At 36.2% G+C, this 21,067-nt stretch overlaps 1 long non-coding RNA gene across 2 annotated transcripts in view; it reads left to right on the forward strand.

Annotated features, from left to right (window-relative positions):
- Positions 1-21,067, forward strand: part of LOC116588314 — a 105,655-nt gene that overhangs the window by 68,645 nt on the left and 15,943 nt on the right. For both annotated transcript variants that reach the window (XR_004284882.1, XR_004284883.1), the window contains one exon: positions 3,712-3,765. This is a non-coding gene — a long non-coding RNA (uncharacterized LOC116588314). The remainder of the gene's footprint in view (positions 1-3,711; positions 3,766-21,067) is intronic.

Below are 21,067 nucleotides of genomic sequence, written 5' to 3' on the forward strand. Positions count from 1 at the left end.
TCTGAATTGCATTAGTAACTTTTGTTGAAAATCAATTGACCGTTTTCAGGTAGGCTTATGGCTGGACTCAATTTTGTTTCATTGATTTACTTGTCTATCCTTGGACCAAGATCACATTGTAAGGACTACTATAGCTTTATAGTAAACCTTGAAATCAGGGGTGTAAATCTCCCATCTTTGTTCTTTTTCAAAACTGTTTTGACTATTCTAGATTCTTAGAATTTATATATAAATTTAGAATGAGCTTGTCAATTTCTTTAAAAAGTCTTCCTGGGACTTTGGGATTGAATTGGATATATAGATCAATTTAGGAAAGTATTTATATCTTAATAATGTTGAGTTTTCCAATCTATGAACATGGCATTTATCTCCATTTATTTAGGCCTTCCTTAAATTCTCTCAGGAAATATTTAGTTTTCAATGTAGAGGCTTCATCCACTTTTCATTAAATTTATTCTTAACCATTTTAAAGCTATTATCAGTAGTATTTTTTTTTTATTTTAAAAATGTGTTTATTTTATTTTATTTATTTACTCATGAGAGTGAGGCATAGGCAGAGGAACAAGCATGCTCCCAAGGAGCAGTAAGCCTGATGTGGGACTGGATCCCAGGACCCTGGGTTCATGATCTGAGCTGAAGGCAGATGCTTAACCATCTGAGCCACCCAGGCACCCATCAATAGTATTTTTAAATGTTTTCTAATTGCTTGTTGATAGTATATATAAATGCAATTTATTTTTGTATACTGACCTTGAGTCCAATAATTTTGTTAAATTTACTTGTTAGTTTTAATTAAAAAAAAATTGGTTCTTGGATAAAATTCAAAACACTGACAACACTAAATACTGGCAAGGTTGTGGGGCAACAGAAAATCTCATTCATTCCTGGTAGAAAGAAAAAAATGGTACAGCCTCTTTAGAAAACAGTTTGACACTCCTTTACAAAGCTAAATATAGGCCTACCGTGTGATCCCAGAACCATGCTTCTAGGTATTTACTCCCAGACCTGCACATGAATGTTTATTGCAGCTTTATTCAGAATCACCAGAAACTGAAAGCAGCCAAGGTGCATCCCAATAGGTTATTGGATGGACAAACTTTGACAAATCCTACAATACAATATTATTTAGCACTAAAAAGAAAGGAGCTATCAAGCTGTAAAAAGACATGGAAGAACCTTAAATGCATATTACTGAGTAAAAGAGGTCAACCCAAATAGGCTATGATTACAACTATATGACATTCTGGAATAATCCAAAACTATGGAGACAGTAAAAAGATTAGTCATTGCCAGGGGTTTGTGGGAAGGAACATTGAATAAGTGGAACACAGAGTATTCTTAGGGTGATAAATTATTATTTTAAATTATTTTTAAAAAGATTTTATTTATTTGAGAGAGATAGAAGAGGTGGGGGATGGGCAAAGGAGAGGGAGAAAGAGGCTCCCCGCTGAGCAGGGAGCCCAATGTGGGACTTAATCCCAGGACTCTAGGATCTATGACCTGAGCCGAAGGCAGACGCTTAACCAGCTGAGTCATCCAAGCACCCCTGGTCGTAAAATTATTTTAAATGAGTATGTGTTGGGGTTATGCAACATTATATATTTGTTGAAACCCACAGAATTGTAGAACACAATGCACGAACCGTAATGTAAACTATGGACTTTAGTTAATAATAGTCTATCAGTCTTGGTTCAAGAATTATAACAAATGGACCACACAAATGCAAGAAGTTAGTAATAGGGAAAACTATATGTGAAACTGTGAAGGGGCATGTAGGAATTTTTTTTGTACTTTCTCTTCAATTTTTCTGTAAACCTAAGAGAGCTCTGAAAGATAGCCTATTAAAAATAGCTTTCTGGAGAGCCTGGTTAACTCAGTCTGTTAAAAACCCTCCACCTTCAGCTCAGGTCATTATCTCAGGGTTCTGGGATCAAGCCCTCCATCAGGCACCCTGCTCCCCAGGGAGTCTGCTTTTCCCTCTCCTTCTGCCCCTCCCCCTGCTTGTGCTCACAGGTGTGCATGTGCTCTCCCTCTCTCTCAAATAAATAAAATTGAATGAATAAAATCTTAAAAAATAGGCGTCTTAAGATTTTGAAATCTCTCTGCAATCATATCTTTGAATAAGCAGTTTTACATTTTCCTTTTTGTGTGTCTGTCTTTCTGTCTTTCACACATTCTTTTTGTCTTTTTAAACTGTCCCATACACTGTGAAATAAAAGTGGTAAAAGCATACACTTTTTTCCTGATCTTAGGAGAGAATTACTCAGTATTTCCTCTTTTACTATGGTAATGGGAATTATATTGATTAGATTCTCCCATGATAAATTTTGCATTCCTGGTATCAGTTAGTCATATTTTATTATCCTTTCTATATATTGCTGGATTTAATTTGCTACTACTTTGTTGAGGATTTCTATGTCTATGTTCTTAAGTGCTTTTTAAATTTTCTTTCCTTTTTTTTTTTTTAAGTTTTTATTTAAATTCCAGTTAGTTAACATACAGTGTAATGTTAGTTTCAGGTGTCGGATAGGATACCCTTTGCTCATCATAACAAGTGCTTTCCTTAATCCCCATCTCCTGTTTACCCCATTCCCACCCACTGTTCCTCTGGTAACCATCAGTTTTTTCTCTGTGGTTAGGAGTCTGTTTCTTGTTTTGCCTCTCTCCTTCTTCCCCTATGATTGTTTGTTTCTTAAATTCTGCATATGTGTGAAATCATGTGGTATTTGTCTTTCTCTGACTGACTTATTCTGCTTGGTATAATACCATGTAGCTCCATCCAAGTCATTGCAAATGACAAGATTTCATCCTTTTTGTGGCCAAATAATATTCCATTGTATTTATATAACACATCTTCTTTATCCATTGTTGGACTTTGGGCTCTTTCCATAATTTGGCTATTATTGATAATGCTACTATAAACATCAGGTGCATATATCCATTTGAATTAGTATTTTTGTATTATTTGGGTAAATACCTTGTAGTGCAATTGCTGGATCATAGGTAGTTCTAATTTTAACTTTTTTGAGGAAGCTCCATACTGTTTTCCAGAGTGGCTGTAGCAGTTTGCCTTCCCGCCAACAGTATAAGAGGGTTTCCCTTTCTCCGGTTCTTGCCAACACCTGTTGTTTCTTGTGTTGTTAATTTTATATTTCCCCTTTTATAACTAGATTATTTGTTTTTTGAGTGTTGAATTTAATACGTTTTTTATATATTTTGGATACTAACTCTTTATCATATATGTCATTTGCAGTTATCTTCTCCCATTTGGTAGGTTGTGTTTTAGGTTTATTGATTATTTCCTGTTCTCAAGCATTTTAATCTGTAAGTCCCCCCCCCCCCAATATAATAGATCTTTTCCAGTTTTGGATTCAGGATTATTATCATCTCATAAAAGAAGTTGGGAAGTATTTCTAGGTTATTTGAAAGAGATTGTATAATGGTTTATTTCTTCTTAATGTTTGATGGAATTTACTGGTGAAGCATTTCTGGACTGAAGTTTTCTTTGTGGGAAATAATTTACAAATTCAAATACCTTATGTGGTTATTTGGATTTCGTTTTTCTAGTGAGTTTGGTATGCTGTATTTTTAAAAAAGATTTTTATCTAGTTTCTTGTAACTTTTGTATCTCTTGGCATGAAATTATAATATTTATTATCCTTTTAATGTCTAAGGCTTTAATAATGAAGTCTCTTCTTTCATTCCTGATAGGTGCGGTTATCACCCTGATGGATGTGGTACAGCTTATGGAAGCTTTATCCATTGGTGAGTGGCTGTTTTTATTTAAGTAGCCATTTTAATATGGACCAAACTTGCTTTGAGTAAATACATCTCAGTCCTTGTCTAAATCAAAAGTGAGATATTCAATAAAAGTGAGAGTTTCATCTTTGGCAAATATTAGGGAACTAATCTGGATTCAACCAGTATGAGGGCCATGCAAGTGCAGACCTTAGCAAGGCTATAGCTATAGGTAGCAGGGAGGCAGAGGGTATTTCATTAAATTCTGACCACAGCAACAGTAACAGAGTCCCACCATCTAAGATGTGCAGCCGTTGCAGCTCAATTGTGAATTATACAGGCCCTGGCTTTTGCTGTATTTGGGCCAAGTGAGGACCCAGAGGCTTAGGGAGAATGTGCTCCTGATGCAGTAGAGGATGAGAGTTTTACCTCTTTTATATGTAATATTTTCAGATATCAAGACCTAGCAAAATTATTTGATGCTTGTTCTACAGAAATTTATAGGCCAGGACTTAAAACTATACCTAAGTTTTCTGAGTGGCTCAGAGCATTGATGTGTGTGTTTCCAGCAGCCTGAGGTAGGCTGAGAAGACAGGTAACTTCAAGTCTGTTCTCTGTGTTGTTTTCAAGTGCATTCTGGCCCAAGGGAGGATCATGTAGATAGACTGACTGCTTGTGTTGTATGTGCCTTGACCACAGGCTTATTAGAGCTAGTCATCTCATCATGTGACCTCAGCTGGCTCTGGGTTTAATTACATAAACACTGCCTGATAACTTTGGAATGTCACAAAAACTGTGTCTTTATTCATAAGTGTAGCTCTTAATGATAAGAAGCAACATCAAGGTTTCTGGTTCTTATGAAGATGATGAATAAGCCAGGGTGGTCAGCTTGCTCCCCCTAAATCAACCTTGGAGAAACTGTAGAATCAAGAGATAAAAATAAATTCCAGGGAGTAACAATAATACTCCATGAAGAAATCCTTGGGAAACTGAAGTTTGTTTTCACTTACTTTGTATATAAAAGATAGATGGCTGCAACCCAGGGTGCAGGGTGGCAGTAAGAGGGTTTGTTGAAGGAACACAGTGATAAGACAAACAGAAATCTGTGGAGAGTGATTATACAGCCTAAAAAGATGTGGGTAGACAGGCCTCAGCAGTTTTGTAAAGAGGCAGAGGCTATTGCAGATGGGTCATAGGGGAAATGGAAGTGAAGAGGTTTTGAATGTGCAAGAAAGTCCCCTCAAATAAGCCCCAGTGACTAGGGCTAACACCACTGTAAATTCCTAAATTTTGCAAAAACACAGTAATAGTATAAATGCTGGCTCTCTGAGAAAGAGGTAAATTTTCTCTCCAGACACAGTAAACATAGTGTCATTATTAGTATGAGAATTAAAAGATGCAACTAAAGTGCTTAGCCCAGAGCTAGGACAATAGTTAGTGCTCAGTAAATATTTGCTAACATTTAAAATTATTTTAAAGATCAATTTAAGATGTAAGATACTCCCTGAGTGGCCTGTTGAAGTCATTTGAATAAAATCTCTGTTTTGCCCCTCTTTTTCTTCAACATGACTATCAAAAGAAAAGGTCTTATGAGGCAAGAAGAAATATGTATCTATGAAAAGGGTGTATTCTCTAGAAATCTATAAACCTATACCTAGAAGTACCCAAGAAATCCTTTGGAGGAGTTGACATAAATGATATTGGAGAGTATTAGAGACTCCTCAGGCAAATGAATATGTGTGATGTATTTTTTTTTATTATTAAAATATAATGTATTATTTGTTTCAGGGGTATAGGTCTATGGTTCATGTGAGATGTATTCTTGAAATAGATCACAAAAATTGCACAGAGGCAAGAGATGAAGAAAATCGGGCTTTCCTTTATCTAGAGATCTGTCAGTTGGGTTATTCAGTTGAAGTCAGACCCTGTTCCAGTCAGTTCATTTTTAATAGGTATAAGAGTGATAAAGTCAATTCCTTTGCTGGTCCAAGTTCTGGTTGGGAAGGAACTATTAGTTGATGACATGGAAATGATTGAAACTTTGGGATAAAGCAACTATTTATTATTTCAATTAAAAAAACTACAAAAAGTTAGTGAGTGATTAAAAAAAATACCCATATACTTCTCACCTGGATTTCATAGTTACTCATATTTTGCCTAGGCATCAGTTCTTTCTCTAGTTTTCTAATACTGTCAAATGCCAATATGGAAAATGTTACATTAGTTATAGCAGTTCTATAAGTCAAAAGTATTGGAATAGGGCTATTTATCAGTATAGTACTGCCTCTTGATTTGTATTATGCGTTGTGTTCATTTTTGCAGTTCTTTTGCTTATTGTGGGTGGGTGTGTTCCCGTCAAGTTTTTCATGAGCAGTCTTCATACCTGTGATTCCCCCTTTCAAAAAAGTGGGTGGCCATTTACTCAGTGGAATGTGCTATTTCTTAATATAGAGAAGAGACCATTTCAAGGAAATACTTTGGACCTTAGGATCCTTTACAGAGAAAAAGGAAGAAATCGATAATCTGATTTTTACTGATATGGAAAGTAATGATTCTGAGAAATACCTATGTATATCCAATACAAAGGTGGAGTGACTTCTATTTCAAAATAAATCTTGAATTTCTAAATAAAATAGTATTTCACTTTCATATAATGTTATTAATGCTATTCCTTTCAAGAGCTCAAATTTTTTTTCAAATTTATTTCTCCATTCATTTTCATCATAATTCTGTGATGTACATAAGATGGGGTAGATATAATTTAATGGTTAACATTCTAAAGAGAAAATACATCTTTTGGAAATTTTATTTGAAAGTTGAGAAAATGTATTTTATTTTCCCTTGCCAGAAATTGTGAAGACTATAAAACATATCAAAACATATATAGTATGTGTCTCTTTTTGCTTGAAAATTTGTATTATTGATGCTTATAACACAGAGACTAGAAAAATGAAACACATAAAAATACTTTGTGCTTTTTTTTATGACTATAGATGGGTGTCATTTGTCACTATACTTCTGAAAGCCATGAACTTTTCTATAGCAAATCCTGAAAGAATGAAATCAGCTTAAGTATATGCCTTGGTAAAAGTAGTATAGAGAGAAGAATCTTAGCAGGCTTGATGAAGTCCTGTTAGATACAAGTAAGAAAGATCATTAATACTGCTTAAGAAAATACTCTAATTATTTTCTGACAATTCAAACCCTGTGCATGGAATGCTTCTTGAAATGTTTGAAGTCATATCTTTCATTGAAGAATATATACCCGAGTATTATTAAGTCTAATATATGCTTATAGAGATGAAAGATGATTTTACTTACCTACTTATATTTCTAGTATTTTTGTCAGTTCTTATACTTTAGTATTAAAGAAGAAAAACATGTTTTTTTTTTTTTTAAGATTTTATTTATTTATTTAGAGAGCGAGTGCCTGGGTGGGAGAGGGACAAAGAGAGAGGGAAAGAGAGAATTTCAAGCAGACTCTGTGTTAAGTGTGGAACCAGACTTGCGACTTTTTTTTTTTAATTTTTAATTTTTTATAAACATATATTTTTATCCCCAGGGGTACAGGTCTGTGAATCACCAGGTTTACACACTTCACAGCACTCACCATAGCACATACCCTCCCCAATGTCTAGACGTGGGATCTTGACCCAAGATCTTGACCTGAGCTGAAATCAAGAATCACTTGTTTAACCAACTGCGCCACCTTGGCACCCCAGAAATACATGTTTTTAAAATGAAATAATGTCTCTTGAGCTTTTAGAAACTTATTTGATCTAATTCCAAACAGTACATTTACCGAACTGTGATATTAAAAAAATAAAAATTCTTTGTTGTACATTTGAGTTATTGCCCTTGTAATTATTGCATGTTTGATGACTTAGGAATCTGATCCATCAATAATTATTTATTAAGCAATCTCTGTATTATTACACTTTAATATGTGTTGTGGGACAAAAACAAAAAAAGGATGATAAATCATGGAACTTTCTCATAATGACCATCATTCTTTATGGGCAAAACATATGCATACTAAAAATTAGAGAATAATCAAATGCTAAACGGCATTACTGAGAGTACAGAGAATGGAGGTACCAGGCTGAAGTGCCTGAGATTTTTATGAAAAAGATGAGATTTGAGCTTAGCTTTGAAAAAAAAGGTTAAGGATCCTTGAAAGTCAGGACATAGAGAAACTAATTTTTTATGTGCTGGGCATAAAGGTTCATTAGTCTTGGTGAAAGCAAATTATGGGAATAATCCTGTCTTAGGAAAATTAGTCTGGATGTTCTCTGTTGAATAGGTACATGACTTGGGGAAGAGTGTCAGAAGAGACTAGTTAGTTATCTCTTATTCCTTTTTCCCCAGGGATTTTTCCTTAACTCTCTAGCAGGAGAATATTTGGATTATTGGGGTGCCTGGCCATCCATTTCCAGCTTTCCTTTCATTTAACTGTGGCTATGTGAAATGTTCTAGCCTAGGGTTTGTGAGGGAAAATGATACTTTGGAAGTGATACTTCCAAAGACATGTCCTTAGAGGAAGGGCTATACTCTTTGTCCGCCATACCTCTATCCTGCTGCTATGGGAGAGAAATGATCTCTTTTCAAAGCTAGAAACCCAGGTTTCTTATTTCATGCAGCTAAACCTATATCCTAATTAATTTAAAATCTGTTACGTGCATATGGAGTACTGCATATAACAGAAACTTAAATAGGTGAATTTGTTTGATGGCTTCAAGGATAAAGACATTGCATGATGTAAAAAGAGTCTTTTTTTTTTTTAATGGCATAGCAAAACAGTGGCAAGTATACCTCTGATGTCTGGAGTGGCAGATTATGGGCCAAGTGAGCCCATGGCTCTCCAGGGGTGGGAAAAATTCGAAGTCTGTTGACTGTTCCCTACCTCTTTCAAAAGGCCCTACCACAGAGAGGAGAACTCAGGCTAGCACTAGCTAGTTTGCAAGTAGAAATGCAAAGGGATGTAACTCTGCTGAGAGACTTTGTGCCTGAGGCAATCTTAGATGGCTGGGGGCTTGGTAATCTGGGGACTTGCCCAGTTGAAAAAGTCAACTGATTCTGTAATTCAAATTCAAGCAATTATAGAACTGTCAGTTTTAGCAGAAGATAAAGAATAGGGCCCTCAACCTTTTCAAGCATCACTGTTAGACTATGGGAACCTTTCTAGCTGTGGAGAGGAGATGAAGAGTGTTGCCTTGCCACCCAAATCTCAGTTGGCTTCCAGTAGCTGCTGGTTGTGCCAGAGTGTTATAGGCATAGCATAGAGATAGTAAATAAAATGTCAATCCTCAAGCCTTGAAACCATCTGTAGTTGTGTTTGGCTGTGTTTATCCCTTGAAAACTAAAGAACTAGAAGCCTAGAGAGTTTTTGAAGGACTATTACTGCCAAATACCTCACATGCCCTGGCTGCAGAAACTTGTGATTTTTTTTTAACCTCTAAAGCAACTTCCAAATCTACAAACTTACACTGGTTAGAAGTAGGTTGTGAAAGCTGTGCTCATTTCAGATGAATCTAAGGAGGATAATGGACAAGAAAGAAGCCCCTAGAGGGCAAAACCAGAGGCCTGTGAGGAAAATGGGCAAGCAGATAGCAGAACTGACATCTTCTAGATTGGCTGAGACCTTTATGAGCTCTTGGAATTTTTACAATATAGGACCATTATTTTTTTCAATGTTAAGATTAATTTTTTTTTAAAGATTTTATTTATTTATTTATTTGACAGACAGAGATCACAAGTAGGCAGAGAGGCAGGCAGAGAGAGAGGAGGAAGCAGGCTCTCTGCCAAGCAGAGAGCCCGATGTGGGGCTCGATCCCAGGACTCTGGGATCATGACCTGAGCCGAAGGCAGAGGCTTTAACCCACTGAGCCACCCAGGTGCCCCATAAGATTAATTTTTAATTTAAGTATGTATGTATCACATATAAGTTTTGTCATAAAATTATGCCCATATTCAATAATTTTAAAGACACACAATTACTTATATATGCTTTTAATCTAGTATATCCATTATCATGAACCCTTTTGGTCCTTGAACTTGCCTTTGTTTTCCCATCCTAAGTCTTGGTGCAGACATAGCTACCCTGTTGGGGAGAGGTAAGTACTCAAGGATACTAGAGCGGTCAGTCTCAGTTATGGATGATTCTGAGAGGCACTTAGCACCATGACTGTGTTATTCAAAAGTAAGTAAGAAAATAATGTAAATGAGTCATCTTCATGAGGTTTTTGCACATAAGATGTATTTCATATCACTAAAGATATTTGATAATTAGAGAGCTTTTATTGTGGTTCTCCTGTACCTCCTCAGTGATTTGGTATATTGGGTAAGGAACTACTCCACCCCCCCCTTTTTTGAGTTGGTAACAAATGACTAGACCATCTCTGCACTTGACACAAAGGAGTGCGTATCTTTGAAAACAATTGGATTTTGAGCTGATGCAACAATTGTATACAGCCTTGAATTGGTATCCTTTGAGGTCTGGGTCAGAATATTGTATATATTGAAGGAAGCATGAGACTCAGTTTTTTTTAAAGAGAGTTCTACAGCAAGAGTACAGTCAGCTGTGGTGCATTTGAGAGCCGTGAAAGTGTTCAAGCAGGGTATACACTCTTCCTGACTCACTCTGAGCAACTATAACCAATGATTGAGCATGGCTGGGTTTCTAGGTGCTGGCCATTTCTGCCCAGCATGAGACTCATGCAAAAGGCAGTTTTTGCTTTTTGGCTCCCTTTGGGGCTGGTTGAGTTTTTTGAATGGTACCATAGTCTGGGCTCTTTTTACTCAAGCCTCTTTCTTTCTTCCTTTCCTTTATGAAATTGTTAATAATTTTATCTTTGAGATTGTGTTATGTAATTGAAGTCCAGAGGGACAATGGAACATGCATTGCACAGAGGTGGTACATTTAATGTGTGTGTCCATCTTACCTTGTCACTCCGTTGACTTAATGCAACTAACATGCTCCATGAACACAGAATTCCAGTGAATGAACAATGTGTGGGAGTTCAATGACATTCAGACAAGTACAAGGTTAAGTATTATGCCTATGACCAAGTAGGGGTGCTGATATCCCTGAGAGGCCATGCTTTTGTTGAACCAGAATTTGCTTTGAATGTGAAAGAAAGACAGTGGCAATCTGGGAGACACAAATGACCATGGAAAACTGTGTTGGCTCTCTATTAGGCAATTATGCTAGAAATGATAAGGAAAGATAGGATAACCCTCAGTTCCTTTTCCTTTTCGTCCTTCCTTACTTAATGGTGAACCAAAGGTAGAGAGTGTTGGTAAATGTACCAGTACCAAGAAATGAAATAAAAGCAGTAAGTTAGTTTTGTTTAGTATTTCCACTCTTCTTCTAAGAATGAACTATATCAATTGTGTAATTTCAATGATTCTGCATATCATTACATGCTCTTGAATTTAAAGCTGTTATTGCATAAGGTAAATGTAAATGGTAGAAGTCAGGCTAATAATTTAAAATTTTAATTTTAAAAACTTAGAATGGCATTAAGTAGTGAGTAAGAAATACCGTAACAAGTTAAGAGAGAGACTATGGAAGAAAGGAAAAACTGTACATTTCAATAATTTAAATTGTTTCCCCCAGTATTTTGAGCATGAGACTTCATGCTTTCGTTTTACACTAGGCCTCGCAAAATAAGTAGCTCACTCTGCTAATCAAAACTTTTACTGGATTTCAAAGCCTGTATTTTATCAGCACAATCTGGAGAATGATAGCAAGTAAGTTGTATTTCCAATTTTCTTTAATGAAAGATGGAAGCAGTATCACAGGACACAATCTAATGTTGCTTTTAAGTGGTTAATTGTTTTTGCTGAATTGGTGAGTCCAGGGCCAAAAATCCTGCTTAAAAGGTAAAGTGGAAAGGGTAGAGATGGTAAATCTTTTATTGGGCTTTAGTGGTTTTAGGAGAAGAAATTAAAGAACAAAATTGCGTAGAGGAGGTACCAAATGTGAATGCCTTTTAGGGTTATTCTACTCTTTTATGAAAGATTTGTGTGTGGGTGTCAGTAGAAGATTCTAGAATCCAGGGCCACTCAAGGCTCCTGCCAATCCTACCAGGCTGATAAATTCTTAGTGGCTGGGAACTGACGAGAGAAACAGAACAGAATTGAATGCTTTTTTTTTTTTTAAATCCATGAGAAAAAATTAACATGAAATTCATCATCTAATTAAAGACTGAATAATAACTGATGGTACTAGTGCACCAAATCCATATTTGTAATTTTAAATATACAGCTTGTTGTAATTTAGAGTAAGTTTTATAGATAATCGCTGTAAAGGGGATAGCAACCAAGATGAAAGCCATTGACAAAAGGAGGAAAGATTAAGGATTCTCTAAGCAAGGCTGGAAGGAAGTTTCATGGAAGAGTTTCAGGGAAGTTTTTCTTGTGATTACTTCTCAAGAGAGTATAAAGTGATGGTTTCAGAACTTCAGCCATAATGCTCAATTGTGTATTATTTATTTCACTTTAGAAAGGCATTCAAATGCCACAGCAATCTCTGTGGCTTGGCTGCCTTAAAATAGGTAGCTTCCCGTAGGTGACAGTGCTTGCATATTTGCTGACCAGAGTTGTTCAAAGAAAGTTGCTTATTGAGAATTCAGGATCTGAAGAAAAGGATAAGAAAACCAGTTTTGTTTAAAATATACTCCTACACAAGCACACAGAAGCCCTTCTTTATTCAGATTTCAGTACTTTGAATATATAAGGTTGAGATGTGGATGAATTCAGAGCCTATAGGAAAGGTTAAGACAAAATCTAACATATAAAGCAAGCAAGAAGGGAAAGTACTGCCTTTTTTATATACCACCACTTCCCTTTTATTTTTTCTTCTTATTGACAGTTGTCATATATTACAATAGAATATTCCTGTTCTTAATCTTCACTCACGGTCTGGAGTTCTTGGAGGGGTCTTTGCTCTATGAGACGCTGAAGGCATTTTCTTGCTGGTCTTGCTGCTTCAATAATGTGTATGATATGTCACCAGTAAGCAAAAAACAGGGTGCTTCAGGGTTAAAGGCTTCAGGCTTTCTAATTGTTGCATTAATACTTTATCTTCCTAGGTCCCTTTAAAAAACATTTTAAATTATGGAGGTAAAGTCTTTTTTTTAGTTTATTTTCCACAGGTAAAAACTGAAATGTCAAAAGAAGGAATGGGCAAGATGTATACATCTTTCAAATTGGTAGTTGTATAAAATAAAAGATAATTTGTTGTGAATAGATTTTGATTGCTGGTGATCATTTCTTTTTTTTCCCTAAATGCTCACGGGCAGTCTCTTTTATTATTTAATAATACTAATGATGATAATAATAACAAACATAATTTATGGTGCTTACTATATGCCAGGAACTACTGGACTTTATATGTATGTATCTATATAATACTTATGACTACCCTATAAAATACTATTATTCTCCTTTTATACACAAAGGAAATGAAGCACAGAAGTATTAAAAAATATGCCAAGACCATACATCTAATAAGTGCTTAATGTAAGATTTGAACTCAGGTTATCTGGTACCACTGCACTATGCTGCTTTCTGAACTTTAATCTGTAATTTTATAATTTGGAACCAATTTCTTAAATGCAATGAAGTGATATTGTTATATGATAATACTACATTTGGATTTAAGTCTTTGTATTCTGATTATAATGCACATTTTGAAAATTAGGAATAAGAGAGGCACCTAGGTGGCTCAGTCAGTTTAGCATCTGCCTTGGGCTCAGGTCATGACTGGAGTCCTGGGATTGAGCCCTCCACTGGGCTCCTTGCTTAACCAGGAGTCTGCTTCTCTCTCTCTCTCTCTCTCTCTCTGCCCTTCCCCCCTGCTTGTACACTCTCTTTCTGTCAAATAAATAACTGAAACCTTTAAAAAAAAAAAAAAAGAAAGAAAGAAAATTAGGAATAAGAGCAAAAATTTTTTTTTTTAAATTTGTGAAGCTATGGAAAATTTTTTGTGTGCTATCTGGGTTTTGAGAGATACTTAAGGTCTCCTTATTCATTGTTATACTGGAAGTAGAAATGATTGCTATTGCTATGGTGGCTGAGTTTGACTGCACTGAAGTGCCAGGCAGAAAGATCAGCCTCTTGCTTCTCTTTATATATAGAGTAGGGGTTTACATAATTTTATGTGATTGATACCAGTTAGCAGTAGCAGAGTCTGAAAACAGCGCTTTCAGACATGTTAGAGCCTAACAATACTTTTTAAAAAAAGATTTATTCATTTATTCAAGAGAGAGTGGTAAGAGTGGGGGATGGTGTGGGTACAGAGGAGAATGAGGGAGAGAATCTCAAGCAGACTCCCTGCTGAGTGTGGAGCCTGATGTGGGGCTTGATTTCATGACCCAGAGATCATGACCTGAGCTGAAATTAAGAGTCAGATGCTTAACTAACTGAGCCATCCAGGCACTCTAAGCCTGACAATACTTTCGAGAGAAGGTTACCTATTAGCAATCTGCCAAAAATACAAACTAATACCTGAATCAAGAGTGGAAAAGATGTAGAACTTCAATAACTATTGTTGATTTGATGTTATTTAGTTCCAAATTATTTAAAGATTATCGTTCTTGTGCCACTTTGCTGATCTCTTCCTATGTTTTTCTTCTTATGATTAGCCAGTCTCCTCTGCTTTCTTCATGCATTTGTGAAAATCATATTTGTGAATATATGTATATTTGTGAAAACCATATTTATGTATATTAATGATGCATTTTTAGGAAAAGAAAATGATGGGATGGTACCTTTTCATTACAGTTACAGCATATGTATTCAAACATAAATAACCAGAAATCTCCAAACCATGGCAGGGTATAATCTGTAATATTCTAGATCAATAGGAAATTCTGTGACTAAAGAATAAGGGTAATTCTCAATTCCCATATCCTATATGGTTAGCAAATGAGTCTTGCAACTAATTAAGAATAAAGTTATTAAGCAAATTCTTCCACCAACCAAAAGTACAAATAAAAGAGACCCATTTTTATCTACAAAACGACAATAAAAATGGATTTTATTCAGTGATAATGTAGGGGAATGGTCACTGTCATATATTCTTGAAGGGGAACCAAGTGATACAATTTTTATAGAAGGCAATTTAGCTACATATATGTATCAGAAATTTTAAGATGTTTGTACTTTTTGATATAGTAATCCCAGTAATAGGAATTTATGTTTAGATAATATTTCATACATGTACAGAAGGATAATTATCTAAATATTATTTATAAAAACCCCAAATCGAGAAACCACCTTTGTGTCCAATAATGATAATTTATTATTAAACTAAGGTACTGCCTAAAACAACAATAAAAAACTCAGGAAAAAAATATTTAATGACTTGGAAAGTTGTTCGCAAAATATTTTAAGCAAAAAATTATAAAATCATAATCATATTTTTTGCAGAAAAAATCTGTAGAGTAAAATAACAGAAGAGAATATAGACCAAATGGCTAGCTGAATTTACTTCTGTATGATGGGCTTATGGGTCATTTTACTTTCTTCTTTATGGTATTTTTTAAAAAAGATTTTATTTATTTATTTTAGAGAGAGAGAGCACTATTGGGGGTGGAGGGGTAAAGGGAGAGGGAAAGATTCTCCAGCAGACTCCCTACTGAGCATGGAGCTGGATGTGAGACTCCATCCTACAATCCTGAGATCATGACCTGAGCCAAAATCACGAGTCAGACACTTAACTGACTGAGCTACCCAGGCACCCCCTTCTTTACAGTTTTTTAATGTTCAAAGCTTTTTATTTTTTTAAAACATTTTATTTTTATTTATTTATTTGACAGAGATCACAAGGAGGCAGAGAGGCAGGCAGAGAGAGAGAGAGAGAGAGAGAGAGGAGGAAGCAGGCTCCCTGCAGAGCAGAGAGCCCGATGTGGGGCTCGATCCTAGGACCCTGGGATCATGACCTGAGCTGAAGGCAGAGGCTTTAACCCACTGAGCCACCCAGGTGCCCCTAATTTTCAAAGTTCTATAGTGAACATATATTGCATTTGTAATAAAATACATTAACAGTTATATTTTTCCCAGGAAAAAGAAATGTAACACTTTACTGTTATTACTCTAAACATAGAGAGTCAATTGTTATATCAACACACTTTGAAAGAGCCCTTTTACAAATAAATAGGTCAATTTCCTTTTTTAGATAATAAAGTAGCATATATTCAGATCTACTTTCCCACTGAGAACAACTAGAAATGCTAGATAAATCACATACATATTTTTCGAAAAGGTTTGTTTGAAAGCTTTGGAGAGTTAAAAGTCAAAAGGTGTTGAAGGCCAAGATCTCCAAGAAAAATAAATGCATTGAAATTAGTGCCATATTTTGCATTGCTAGAGGTTTGAGAAACTGAGTAGAAAATTATGATTAAAAGAAGGGCCCACTCTAAGAGCCTCTAAAGGCTCTCAGTTATTTCTATTCACTGGGGAGATAAAAGCTTAAATTCAGTGCCCATTAAAGAGCAGGAGACTTTATAAACCATACAGGCTGTATTTGAGAAGCCTGAAGGACTATATTCTCAGAGATGTGGCCAACTGGATAAAACCATCATAAGGGCTGAAACTAAGCCTTGAAATAGATTAATTATGATTGAATTAAGGTAATCAGCTTCCATTCTTACTGATAGAAGTATTACGGAATACTCTGTGGAAGTACATGAAATTTTAAACCTTAATTTGTTCCTTCAAACTGTCCCTCAAAATGCTTGTTAGTGAATAAAAATCTTACTAACCATACTAAAGACCAGGTTCAAAAATTGAAAACCAGAGGAAAAGAAAGAAAGAGAGAAAGAAAAGAAAAAGAAAGAAAAACCAAGAGAAAAAAAGAAAGAGAAAAAAACAAACAAACCCATAGGCAAACCAAGAGAAAAAAACAAAACAGACAAAACAAATCCATAGGCAATCCAGGTATTGGATAAATCACACATGGACTTAACAACAAATGTGATTTATATGTTCAAAATATAAAGGGTGAGATAGAGAGTTTGAACTAAAACAGGAAAAAAATTATAAAACTGAAAAGCAAAATAAACATTTAATTCTCAATAGGTGAGTTTAACAAAAATTAGACACAGTTGAAAAATTAGTGATTGAAGGATAAGTCAGCAGAAAATATTCAGATTGAAGCATGGAAAGGAAACAAACGACACAGAAAATGTATAAGACATAATTAAAAGGTCTAATGTGTGTGTAACGAGTCTCAGAAAGATGTGTGGTAATAGAGCAAATACAATGTTTGATGAGAAATTGAGTATTTTTTCATCCAAAGTTGAAGACTTCAATCTGTATATTAAAGAAGCATCACAAATCCCAAACACTACAAATACAAAGAAAACCACACCTATGTGCATTATAATAAAACAGCTCATAATTAAATGCAGAAAGAAAAATCTAAAAGCAGCCAAGAACAAAAAAGGTAAAATTACCTTCAAAGGAGCAATAACAATTCTGACAGCTGACTTCTCTATAGAAATTATCAAAGCCAGAAAGCAGTGAAAAAGTACATAATGGTCTGAAAGAAAATATCTTTTCAACTAACATTCTTTAACGCAGTGAAAATATCTTTTAAATATTTTAAAGGATTAAAATAAAGACATTTGAAGTAAAACATGAAAACCCAAAAGATGGAAAAAAAAACTTGTTCCCAGAAGATTTACACTAAAAGAAATAGTAAATAGTAGAAGAAAAATAATTTAGTGCAGACACAGGGTAATTCAGGTAGGAATTAAATGATTAATATACTTGGGGCACCTGGGTGGCTCAGCTGGTTGGGGGTCTGCCTTTGGTTCAGGTCATGATTCTAAGATTGAGCCCCACATCAGAACCTACTTTTCCCTCTCCCTCTGCCACTCTATCTCAAGTAAATACATTTTTAAAAATTAAAAAAAAAGAATAATACACTTGAACTAAGTGACAAACATGGAGCACTATACCAACTATAATCAAATGCACATTTTTACAATTATACATTGATCATTTATCAAAATTGACCATATGTTGAATTATAGGGGTGGCTGGGTGGCTCAGTTGTTAAGCGTCTGCCTTTGGCTCAGGTCATGATCCCAGGATCCTGAGATCGAGCCCCGCATTGGGCTCCCTGCAAACCCTGTTTCTCCCTCTCCCACTTCCCCTGCTTGTGTTCCATCTCTCACTGTGTCTCTGTCAAATAAATAAAATCTTAAATTTTTTAAAAAATGAATCATATTTAAACAAATGTCAATAGGAGATGGGACTAGGATAAGTTTAAATGCCATGAAGTTTGCTGTTCTTACTGAGATTCAAATATTTTTCTTGAATAAGTACTCTCCAGGTGACTGTAGTCTTTGTCTAAGTTCCAGAGTTTTGAAAAATTGATTCTGAGAGGTTTTTTTTTTTTTTTACCACTTTCATGAAGGGGCAGAATTTTGGAGTTCCTCTCTCCACCATTTTCACTGATATTCTCAAGCATTATAACCCATAGGAAAGAATACATTTCAATGAGATTATAAAATTTACTGACTACGTAATAATGATAATCAAATATACCAAGTTGGTAGGGGTATAGGAAAATTTGAGCTTAGAAGAAATGTATGGTCTTACATTCATATATTGGAAAAAGAGCGGCAGAAAAACAATGGACTAAATATTAATATTTAGTCATTAATATTAACAAGTTAGAAAATTAAACCTAAGTAAGATTGAAGGAATGAAAGGATGGGGAGAAATTTACTAATATAAAAAAATTGAATAATAAAGAAAATAATAAATCTAAAAGTTTGTTCCTTATAGAGATAAATGTAATTAACAAGCTATTAGCAACATTTATAAATAATATAAAAATGTTACAAGTTTTTATCAGGAAAGAAAGTGGGGGTGGCACTATTTTTAATATAGTTATTAAAAAGTTGATAAGAGACACCAAAAACACATGAAGCCAAAGAAAAAATAGATAAATGGTACTTCACGATTAAGAATTTTGGTGCATCAAAAGCTATATATCAAGAAAGTGAAAAGACAACATACAAAATGGGAGAAAATATTTGCAAATCATATATCTGATGAGAGTTCACTATTCAGAATGTATAAAGAACTACTAAAAAAACCCAATTCAAAAATTGATAAAGGACCTAAATAGACATTTCTCCAGAGAAGATATACAGATAGACAATAAGCACATGAAAAGATGTTCAATGCATTATCTTTAGGGAAATAACCTAGTGTCCATTAAAAGACAAATGGATAAACAATGTGGTATATGCATACAATAGAATATTATTCAGCTATAAAAATAAAGTTCTTTTTTTAAAAGATTTTATTTATTTATTTGACAGAGATATAGAGAACACAAGTAAGTAGAGCAGCAGGCAGAGGGAGAGAGAGGCAGGCTGAGGCAGAGAGAGGCAGAGAGAGGCTCTGCTGAGCAGGAAGCCCAGTGCAGGGCTTGATTGCACCCAGGACCCTGGAATCATGACCTGAGCCAGGGGCAGCCGCTTAACCAACTGAGCCACACACATGCCCCTAAAAATGAAGTTCTGATACATACTACAACATAGAAGGACCATGCAAATATTATGCTTAGTGAAGTAAACTAGGCACAGAAGGATAAATACTGTATCAGTCCACTGCGAGGTCCCTAGAATAGTAAAAATAAAATAGAACAGAGGTTACTGTCGGAGGCAGGCCCCTGGCCAGGGCGGCCTCCGCCATTAAAAGATGGCGCCTGGCTAGTTGCCAGGCTAGGCAACTTAGTCGTGAGACTAAGCGGAACGCCCAAAGAGGAAGTAAACAGCATTGGTTGCTAGCAAAGTTGTTCGTTTAGGTGCACAGCCTGATTCGTGTAAGCCTATATAAGTGTGTAGACTTGCGGAAATAAGGAGAGAGAAGATGCATCCGAACTGGGGCTTCTTGTCGTCCTTGCGGGGCGAGGGCGATAAATGGCGCCGGCACCCGGGAACTAAATAAAGGAATCTTGCAAGGTAATCCGCAGGAAAGTGGGGAGTAAAGGTCCGCAGGTAAGCGGGGACATTAGCCACGTTCAAAAGTGGGAATTCCGTGGTAGAGCGGGGAGTAAAGGCCACGTTCCTGCCTACTTGTGATCTCTCTGTCGAATAAATAAATAAAATATTTAAAAAAAAAAAAAAGTGGGAATTCCGTGATAAAGCAGGGAGTAAAAATAGGAAAACCTTGCAAGGGAGAATTCCGCAGGTAAGCGGGGTAAAACCACGACAAAGGTGGTGGGAAACTTGTACAAGACCGCAACAAGAAGCGGGGTGGCCATAGAGCCAGGATTTTCTTATTGAAACCGCAGGTAAGCGGGGAAGGGACCACGATCAAAGTGGTGGGGATCTTGTACAAGTCCGCAATTAGAAGCGGGGCAGCCTTAGAGCCGGGATTTAGCGAGTCCACAATAAGAAGTGGGGTGGCCTTAGAGCCGGGATTTTACAAGTCTGCAATAAGAAGCGGGGCGGCCTTAGAGCCGGAATTTAGCGGTGAGTCTTTAACGTCCGCGTCTGTTGTCTGTGTGTTCATAATGGGATCTGAAGTATCTAAAGTGCGGTTGGAAGGGTCTTTAGAAGACCTGCTGAAAGCCAATGGAACTCCACTAAAAGCAAACACTGTTCGGGCCTTTTTGAATACAGTGGAAAAGGTGGCTCCATGGTTCCTAGATGAAGGCTTGCTAAACATACCTCAATGGGACCACTTAGGGGAGGATTTGAAGAAACAGGATGCTTTAACTCTTCGAATGATACGTTGAATTGCACTAAGAATTGCTATCTTTCCCAGTGCTGGAATGTCACGGCCTTCAAGCTGGCTGTGATTATGCGTATCCCTACCCATGTTCCTATCCCAGTTTCCATTCCAGAGGACAAGTTACAGGTGGTGCTATCCAGAAAGAAGAGAGATTTTGGTATCATAGCCGCCGTTGTGACAGCATTGTCTATATCTACAGCAGCTGCCACGGCAGCAGCAGTCTCGCTTGCTACAACTATACCCACTGCGGAAGCTGCGAACACCCTTGCAGAAGGAATGGCGGCTGCCCTTCAAACATAGACTCAGATCAATGCACATCTGCAAGCAGAAATCCTGATAGTCAACCAGAGAGTGGATTTGGTTCAAGAACAAGTGGACATATGGGGGGCCCTATTGGGACTGGGATGTATAGTACCCTTCCCGGCAATTTGTGTAACTCCCATAGCCTATACTAATATGAGTGACTTACAGAATGTCTCCCGACAGCTCTCCCAATACTTGCGGGGGAATTAGTCCGCAGAATTCCAAAACTATACTCAGCACCTGCTACTAGGCATAACAA

Source organism: Mustela erminea, chromosome 4 (genome assembly GCF_009829155.1).
Source record: "Mustela erminea isolate mMusErm1 chromosome 4, mMusErm1.Pri, whole genome shotgun sequence".
Lineage (NCBI taxonomy): Eukaryota > Metazoa > Chordata > Mammalia > Carnivora > Mustelidae > Mustela > Mustela erminea.